The following is a 7,434-nucleotide window of genomic DNA, read 5'->3' as shown; positions in this document are numbered from 1 at the left end:
CTTATGCGATGGCATGGAATGAGCTAAAGGAGCTCATGCGAAGGAAGTACTGCTCACGCGCTGAGATTCAGAAGCTGGAAACGGAATTCTGGCACTTGAAAATGGAAGGTCCCAAAATTGCGGAGTATGTCCAAAGGTTCCACGATTTGTCCCATGTGGTGCCTTATATGGTTACACCAGAATTCAAACGAATCAAGCTCTTTATCTGGGGTTTAACACCTCAGATCATGAGTATGGTCACTACTTCTAAGCCTGCGACAATCACAGAGGCCATCGATCTGAGCGTGGCTCTTACTGAGGAAGCCATCCGCTTAAACAAGTTTTCGAATGTTGAGCAGAAGAAGAAGGAGACTCACGTAGAGTCATCTGGCGAGAACAAAAGGAAATTCTCGAACTTCAAGCAGGGTACAAGCAGTGTTGGCAAGAAAGGAGAATAAAGCACACCGGTCCAAGCTGCAACCGGTGTTGAGAAGAAAGGGAAAGGTTATATGGGTACACAGCCCAAGTGTAACACCTGCCAGCGTCATCATTCTGGCCGGTGTGGGCCAAAAATATTTGAAGCTTGTGGGAAAGTTGGCCACTTGAAGGATACTTGCTGGGCTAGTGCTGGCCGAGGTGGCCAAGGAGGTTTTGGTAATAGGAACAATAACCGTGGTGGTAATGGAAATCGTTCACAAGGGAATAATGGAGGCAATGGAAACCGAGGGAACAATGCAAATCAAGCTGGGAACACGAATCGAAATCAAAACAACACTCAAGCTGGGAACGGAGGTGGTAATGGGCAAAAATTGGGCTGTTTTAACTGTGGTGACATTGGGCATTTTAAGAAGGAATGCCCAGGATTGAACTAAGCACGAGGAAGAGTCTTTAACATCGAGGCGAGGGAAGCGCGCCAGGATCCCAATGTCGTTACTGGTACGTTCCCTATAAACCAACGCTTTGCATCCGTTTTGTTTGATACTGGTGCCGATTATAGCTTCGTGTCGTTAGAATTTAAGAATATGCTTGGGTTAGCTGCTAGTAAATTAGATATCCCGTACTCAATTGAACTGGCTAATGGAAAGCTAGTTGAAGCAAATGAAGTTGTCAGAGGTTGTATGATCGAGTTGGGAGAGCGTGAGTTCACTTTGGATCTACTACCAGTCAAGTTGGGAAGCTTTGACGTGGTAGTAGGGATGGATTGGTTGTCGAGCAACAAGGCTGAGATTATTTGTCGTGATAAGGTCATTCGCATCCCAACAGAAGATGGAGAAATGATCATGGTTCACGGAGAGAAGCGTGATACGCCTTTGAGAATCATCAGCTGTTTGAAAGCCCGAAAGTGTTTAGAGAAGGGATGTGTTGCCTTCCTGGCACACATCGTGGACAAGGAACCTGCTGAGCCGAAGATCGAAGACATCCCTGTCGTGAGGGAATATCCGGAAGTCTTTCCAGAAGACTTGCCAGGATTGCCACCCCAAAGGCAAGTGGAGTTCCACATTGACTTAGTTCCAGGCGCCGCGCCTGTAGCTAAGGCACCTTATCGACTTGCCCCTTCAGAGATGCAGGAGTTTTCAACACAACTCCAGGAGTTACTAGACAAAGGATTCATCAGACCAAGCTTCTCACCTTGGGAAGCTCCAGTTCTGTTTGTCAAGAAGAAAGACGGTATTTTTCGTATGTGTATTGACTACCGGGAGTTGAACAAGTTAACTATCAAGAATAGGTAACCTCTGCCAAGGATTGATGACTTATTCGATCAGCTGCAAGGTTCAAGCTACTACTCGAAGATCGATTTGCGATCAGGTTACCATCAACTGAGAATACAAGAGGAAAGTATTCCTAAGACCGCTTTTAGAACTCGTTATGGACATTACGAATTTCTGGTAATGCCGTTTGGGTTGACAAACGCGCCAGCTGTTTTTATGGATTTGATGAACAGAGTGTGTAAGCCGTACCTAGACAAGTTTGTGATTGTGTTTATCGACGACATTTTGATTTATTCGAAGATGAAGAATGAACACGAACAACATTTAAGAGCTATTTTGGAGTTGCTGAAAAAGGAAAAGTTGTATGCCGAATTCTCGAAGTGCGAATTTTGGTTACGCGAAGTCCAATTTCTTGGACACGTGGTTAATGGAGATGGAATCCATGTGGATCCCACAAAGATTGAAGCGATAGAGAATTGGGAGACTCCAAAAACGCCAACCGAGATTCGACAATTCTTAGGTTTGGCTGGGTACTATCGAAGGGTTATTGAGGATTTTTCAAAAATCGCTCAACCCTTGACTTACCTCACGCAGAAGGATAAGAAGTTTGATTGGGGAATCAAACAGGAAGAAGCATTCCAGATACTGAAAGACAAGCTTTGCAATGCACCGATCTTATAGCTACCAGAAGGAACTGATGATTTCGTGGTATATTGTGATGCCTCACGTCAAGGATTGGGTTGCGTGTTGATGCAACGCCAGAAAGTTATAGCTTACGCGTCACGCCAATTGAAAGTTTATGAAAAGAATTATACCACACATGATTTAGAGCTAGGCGTAGTGGTATTTGCGTTGAAGATTTAGAGACATTATTTGTATGGTACGAAGTGTACAATCTTCATGGATCATAAGAGTCTGCAACACATATTCGACCAGAAGGAGCTAAATATGAGACAAAGGCGTTGGGTCGAATTATTGAACGACTACGACTGCGAGATCAAGTATCACCCAGGGAAGGCGAATGTGGTCGCCGATGCCCTAAGTCGAAACGAAAGGATCAAGCCCATAAGGGTTAGGGCTTTAGAGATGATTATCCAGACAGATCATTCCCTGCGCATTCGTGCCGTGTAGAAAGAAGCTCTTAAAGAAAGAAACATAGAAGAGGAATATCTCCGTGGAATGGAGAAGCAGTTAGTGCCAAACGAGGAAGGAACTTTATGTTTCATGAAACGGATTTGGGTTCCTCTGTTTGGTGGTTTGAGAAAAGTTATTTTTGACGAAGCTCACAAATCACGGTACTCTATCCACCCAGAAGCGGATAAGATGTACCAGGACCTTAAGGATTATTATTGGTGGCCTAGGATGAAAGGCGATGTTGCTGTTTATGTTAGCAAGTGTTTAACGTGCGCCAAGGTAAAAGCTGAATACCAGAAGCCTTCAGGACTTCTACAACAACCTGAGATTCCCAAGTGGAAATGGGAACAGATCTCAATGGATTTTATAACGAAGTTACCAAGAACGCCAAGAGGTCATGACACTATTTGGGTAATAGTGGACCGGTTAACGAAATCTGCGCACTTCTTACCCATCAGAGAGAAAGATAACAGGAGCAAATTAGCTGAGATTTACATGAGAGAGATCGTTGCACGTCACGGAGTGCCTCTCTCAATCATCTCTGATAGAGACGGAAGGTTTGTGTCAAGGATTTGGCAGTCTTTCCAAGAAGCTTTTGGCTCACAGTTGAGCCTAAGTACAGCATTTCACCCGTAAACTGATGGCCAGAGCGAGAGAACCATTTAGACATTGGAAGATATGCTGAGAGCATGTGTTATGGATTTGGGAGGTAGCTGGGATAAACATTTACCATTGATCAAATTTTCGTACAACAACAGCTACCACACAAGTATTGGAGCCGCGCCATTTGAAGCTCTATACGGGCGCAAGTGTCGATCACCGCTTTGTTGGTCTGATGCAGGTGATAGACAATTGGTTGGTCCTGATGTGGTCCAGGAAACCACAGATAAGATTGCACAGAACCGAGATCACGTCAAGGCGGCTTGCGATCGACAAAAATGCTATGCGGACCGAAGAAGGAAACCTCTGGAGTTTGAGGTAGGAGACATGGTATTGTTAAAGGTATCACCCTGGAAGGGTGTGGCACGCTTCGGGAAGCGTGGAAAGTTGAATCCGTGTTATATTGGTCCATTCAAGATTCTAGAAAGAATTGGTTTAGTAGCATACAAGTTGGACTTACCTGCCGAGCTGAATGGTGTTCACGATACATTTCATGTATCAAATCTGAAGAATAGTCCAACGCAAGAAACTGTTTTCATTCCCACAGACGAGATTCATATTGAAGACACGCTCCATTTTGTCGAAGAACCAGTTGAGGTCACAGATTGGAAGATAAACAAAACCCGCAGGAGCAGTGTTAAACTCGTCAAAGTTCGTTGGAATGCAAGACATGGTTGAGAATACACCTGGGAACATGAGGACCGAATGAAAGAAAAATACCCCCGTTTATTTCCCAAGACCCCTGCAACCAGAAGCAGAACCTAAAATTTCGGGACGAAATTTTCTTAACGGGGGGAGAATGTGACAACCCCCACCAAACCAGGTATCCGTACAAATTAATTAATATTTAATTAATGCTTAATTATTGTGCTTGCTTACAATTGTGGATAAACTGCTTCTTGATTTCTGATACATACATATTCATGCATCATACTTTATTACTGTCACTCCATTCATTACACACAAAACTATAGTGACAAACTTGATGCATAAAAGCACAGTTAGCACGGTGAACGGATAACCCTGTAAACATGCTGACATTGCCAGCACTAGACAGACATTGTCTCTGAGGCCAGTATGAGCCGGGAATAGATTACTACACTAGTAGGGAGTGTAGGGAGGTAAGGATTGCAAAACTGCGTCACTAGGTGATAGTTGTAGTGACCGGATGTGCCTAAAACATGCTTTAATTACAAAATTCTGCACTTTGTGCAAAAATTCAGCATTTAACATAACTAGTAAAGTACAAAAACATGGAAAAATAATACTAGACACTTTCCAAAGTGTCGGGAATTTATTGTGTCACTAAAAACACTATAAAAGACACTTTAAGGCTTTGCTTGACACTTTAACGGATCAATATCCAACCGAACAACCGGACTTTACCCGGAACATAAAAATATTGTCAATGACATTGTTTATACTTTTTTGAGCTAGTTAGGGTCCCCGAACACCCTAACACCCTTTATATTACACTACACACTAATAACCTACTTAAAATCCTAACTAAACTTAACTAGACACTAACTATCCATTTGAGATCCAACCATAACCCCTCCCCCCTCTAGTTGACGGTCACCCTAAGGGGTGACCCACACTCATTTTCTTGATTATTTAATTGGTGGATGTTTAGTGTCTTGAGGACATATTGTATGTTGGATAATCACCAAAGTTGGACCATAAATAAGCATGGTGGATCACCATTATCTCACTTCAACACAACACAAAATTGCTCTCCTTCTCCTCCTCCCTTGTGTCTTCGGCCGAACACCATCACCACTACCGACCCATCATTCAAATCTTGTTCAACCATTTCCTACATATACAAGTGTGCAAGGGATCATACAAGGAGGCTCGGTGCACTCGGAAGCTCAAGAACCTCTCTATATTTCTTTTATCCACCTTGTTTACGCCTTGTTTCTTCCCTAGCCTCGAGCTAGTAGTAAGTGCCTCTAAACACCATCTTGTTCTTGTTTAAAGTGGTTAATAAGTGATTTAACGGTTAAAACTCAAGAACACACAAGATCATAACTAAAAGTCTTGAAAGTAAGATAAACTAGTTGGATAAAGAGTAACTAGTGGTGTAAATCTTGTAAATCTTGGCTAGTTGTGATTATTTGATGTTGTTTGTTGCTAGTAGTGGGATGGATCATCATCTAACCATGCTAGATCATATTCATGGAACATGAACTAGTAATATGTTAGTGTAAAAGTTGTAAGAGATGATGAATCCTTCCACTCATAAAACATGAACTTGGGTAAATGTAACTTTTCTTGTAAAATAAGGTTCTAAACTAGTAGATCTAAAGGTCTACAAGTGGTTTTTCGAAAGAATCAAGTGAAAGATGCAAGTCTTATTAAAAACCCGGATCTTACATAAACTAAAGGCATTTTAGTGATTAAACAAATGTGTGAACACGTGTGTAACAAGAAGATTTAACAAAGAAATATTTCTAAAAATCTTGACTAGAAGTTGTAAAACTTCAAATTCTTTAAGGGTAAGATTTTTAAGAAACTAATGTTATTTTTAAAGATGACGAGATCCACTAAATATGTTAGAAAGTTACTACATATTTTTACACAACTTTCAAGTTCATGAGTTTGTGATTTAGACTTGATTTGTCAAGTTTGATGCTTAAATGTTGTATATTGGTGATTGATAAATTGTTTGATTGAATTTTTAAAAGAAAATGATACGCTAGTAAGCGTGGCCACCTCCAGTTACAGAGGAAACTCTGGCGAAATTTTTCCAAAAATATAACACTTAGAAATATTTTTGTGACAAGTGTTTATAAATATGTTTTTGACTTGTTTTTCCAAACAAACTTCTCCATGATTTTTATTACAAAATAACCAAGTGTCGGAGGCGGATTTTCGTAAATAAAACTTGTTAAATATATATTTAGAATATATATTTCATAGTAAAACGCTTGTGTGATTATATGATTATTTTGTGAACTAGATATATTATTTTTAGGATAAAAATAATATTACTTGAAATATCATGAAAATACGACTCCAAAATAATACCAACGCCCTCTCAAATAAATATTGAAGTTACACCGGTATTGTTATTACAACGCGAACCTTAGAATGTAACTTATGTATTTTCCGGAAATACTCTTAAATGTGTATTTTGATAAAGTATTATTTTGGAAATTGTATGGAATAAAATATAATATTTTTGGGAAAAATATATATATTTTGGGAATTGTATGAAGTAAAGTATAATATTTTTGGGAAAAATATGTATATTTTGGAATCAGAATATTTTAGACGAGTGATTTAAAATATATTTCAAGTGAGACTTAAGAATATATTTTCGGAATTATAAAAACGCACATGTATTAAAACCCCCATCCTTGGGAAGGAATATGATTATTAAATAATTAAGAAGTGTAAATACGAAATAGTTGTCTAACTATTTCCCAAAAACGTTAAACCTAAAGCCAAGGCACGGCCGTCCGTCTAATAGAAGTTAGTACGTGTAGGTCGTCACGCAACAGGTTGATTGGGATTGACTATTTCGAGACGCACTTCTGTAAGTTCATGTCCCCCTTTTCTCTTAACTGTTTTCAGTTTTTATACTTCGGGGGTGAAATACATGTTACTATGATTACGGATACTTTTATACATGGTATGGTTAGCGTAAGGAGGGTTACTACTTAGATCATGTGAGTCGGTAGGCAGAAACTAGAGGCCATTAATCCTCATTGTAGGACTGAGGGTCATTAGCGGTAGATCTATCTGGGTGTAGCGAGCCCAACTGTACGGACCTCGGGGTGACTTTGAGCCCGACGCAAAAATCTGCTAGGTTTGAGTCTTCCTACAGCACTTCACACATATCATTGGCCTTGCAAACCAATGGTGATCTCATTTTTCCTTATTTGCTACATACCAGGGATTTTCTTACATACAAACATATTACAAATGTTTTACATACTCACTTTTA

This window comes from Helianthus annuus, chromosome 8 (genome assembly GCF_002127325.2).
Source record: "Helianthus annuus cultivar XRQ/B chromosome 8, HanXRQr2.0-SUNRISE, whole genome shotgun sequence".
Lineage (NCBI taxonomy): Eukaryota > Viridiplantae > Streptophyta > Magnoliopsida > Asterales > Asteraceae > Helianthus > Helianthus annuus.
This window is presented reverse-complemented; position numbering follows the sequence as displayed.